The 2067-nt window shown below is 43.6% G+C and overlaps 1 pseudogene; it reads left to right on the top strand.

Moving 5' to 3' along the window:
* The first annotated feature begins 763 nt into the window (after positions 1-763).
* On the top strand, positions 764-1843 carry LOC108314762 (annotated as a pseudogene).
* Positions 1844-2067: the final 224 nt, after the last annotated feature.

Raw genomic sequence — 2067 nt, 5'->3', positions numbered from 1 at the left:
ACTTCCTGATTTCAAAGCATATTACAAAAATCTATGGTAATCAGAACAGTATGGTACTGGTATAAAGGCAGACATGCTGACTAATTAAACAGAATAGAATGTCCAGAAATAAACCTTCGTGTATTTGGCCAATTTTGACAAGGGTACCAAAACTACACAATGGCATAAAGATGGTCTCTTCAAAAACTGATTGTGGGAAAACTTAATATCCACACATAAAAGAATGAAGAGGGACCTTTGTATTATACCACATACAAAAATCAACTCAGAAAGGATTAATGACATAAATGTTAGACTTGAAATGGTAAAACTGCTAGAAGAAAACATTAAGGAAAGGCTTCATGAAATTGGAGTTGGCAAGGATTTGTTGGATATGACACCCAAAACACATGCAACAAAATCAAAAATAGACAAATGGGACTACATCAAACTTAAAAATGTCCACCCAGCACAGCAAATAATTAACATACTAAACAGGCAGCCTACAAAATGGGAGAATATATTTATAAACTATTTACCAGATAAGAAGTTAATATAAAGAATATATAAAGAACTCCTACAACCCAATAACATTAAAAAGCAGGATTCAAAAATGATCAAAGGTTCTGCACATTGCACCATACTGGGAGTCCATGTGCCAAGGATGGGGGAAAGAAAAAGAAGGGCCATGTGCAAATGCCATGGCCACCATCTTGTTTGAGCTCCGGCTTCATGCCCTCCATTTCCCGTGATGCATGCTTCTTCCCTCTCTACGTTGCCTGGGGCCTCTGCATTGCCCTACTTAGCAGGAGTGCAGGGAGAGTTCCTGCTCTTCCCTGGACTCCTGTGTGGAGGCGTTTTTCAAAATGTCCACAGAAGGTGGATTTTGTGGTACTAGCAGTAGTAATGCCCAATAAAGCCTACAGTCCTTTCTGGCTTCGAGTCCTGGAAGAAATCCAGAATTTAACAGTGAAAGATTTACTAGCACAGGAACCTCCATGGCTGGTATTAAGATTTCGAAACTGGATGATGTAAAGATGGTCGGTAGAGAAGCTCCTGTGCTCTTTGCCAAGGCAGCCCAGATTTTTATCACAGAGTTGACTCTTTAAGCCTGGATTCACACAGAGGCTAAAAAGCACTGGACTCTATAGGGAAATGATGTCACCACGGGAATTAGAAAATTAGATCAGTTTGACTTTCTCATTGATATTGTTTTAACAGAAGAACTGAACCCTCCAAAGCATCAGGAGGAAGTGCTCCAGTCTGTAACTCCTGCCAAGTCCATCTAGAATTACTTCACACTGGCTTAGCAGCCTACCATGGTCCAAGTCTAGAGACGGCAGCAAGGCCAGGAGACCACCAGCTCTATGACCACCATTCAGCTTGGGTAGATCATCATGCAGCCTCTGCGGGGACAGATCATGCCCCGGACAATGCAGGCTGGAGAAGGTCAGCAGGTGCAGATTGTTCAGGCCCAACCACAGGGTCAAGCGTAACAGTCCCAGGGTGACACTGGACAGACTATGCAGGTTATGTAACAGATTATTACTAAAACAGGAGAGATCCAACAGATCCCAGTGCAGCTGAAGTCAGGCCAGCTAGAATATATTTACTTAGTCCAGCCTGTATCAGGTATTCAAGTCATGCAGGAACAGATCTAGATGTTTGCCGCAATGCCCAACAGATTACACAAACAGAGGTCCAGTAAGGACAGCGGTGGTTCAACCAAGTCACAGATGTACACAAGCTCTACCAGATCCAGCAAATCACCATTCCTGTGGACTAGGACCTCACCCAGCCCACGTTCAACAAGTCAGCAAACCAGCTTTCCTACAGTCAGGATGCCCAGGTGACCTACAACTGAGAGTCTGAGCTGGCAAGGCCAAGGACATCCAACACACTTTTTGCCATATAGTCTTGGGTTATGGGCACAGCCTCCCTCCCCAGAGGACCCGGCTGACCTCAACACCTCCTACAGGCTAGGACGCCTGGGGCCTGAGATTCTTCAACAGAAAAATGTCATTCTTTTTGTTTTCTTTTTTCCATTTACCTTCCTCCAAAGAATCAATATGTCAATATGTTGAGCTG

Source organism: Cebus imitator, unplaced genomic scaffold (genome assembly GCF_001604975.1).
Source record: "Cebus imitator isolate Cc_AM_T3 unplaced genomic scaffold, Cebus_imitator-1.0 Scaffold161, whole genome shotgun sequence".
Classification (NCBI taxonomy): domain Eukaryota; kingdom Metazoa; phylum Chordata; class Mammalia; order Primates; family Cebidae; genus Cebus; species Cebus imitator.
This window is presented reverse-complemented; position numbering and strand designations above follow the sequence as displayed.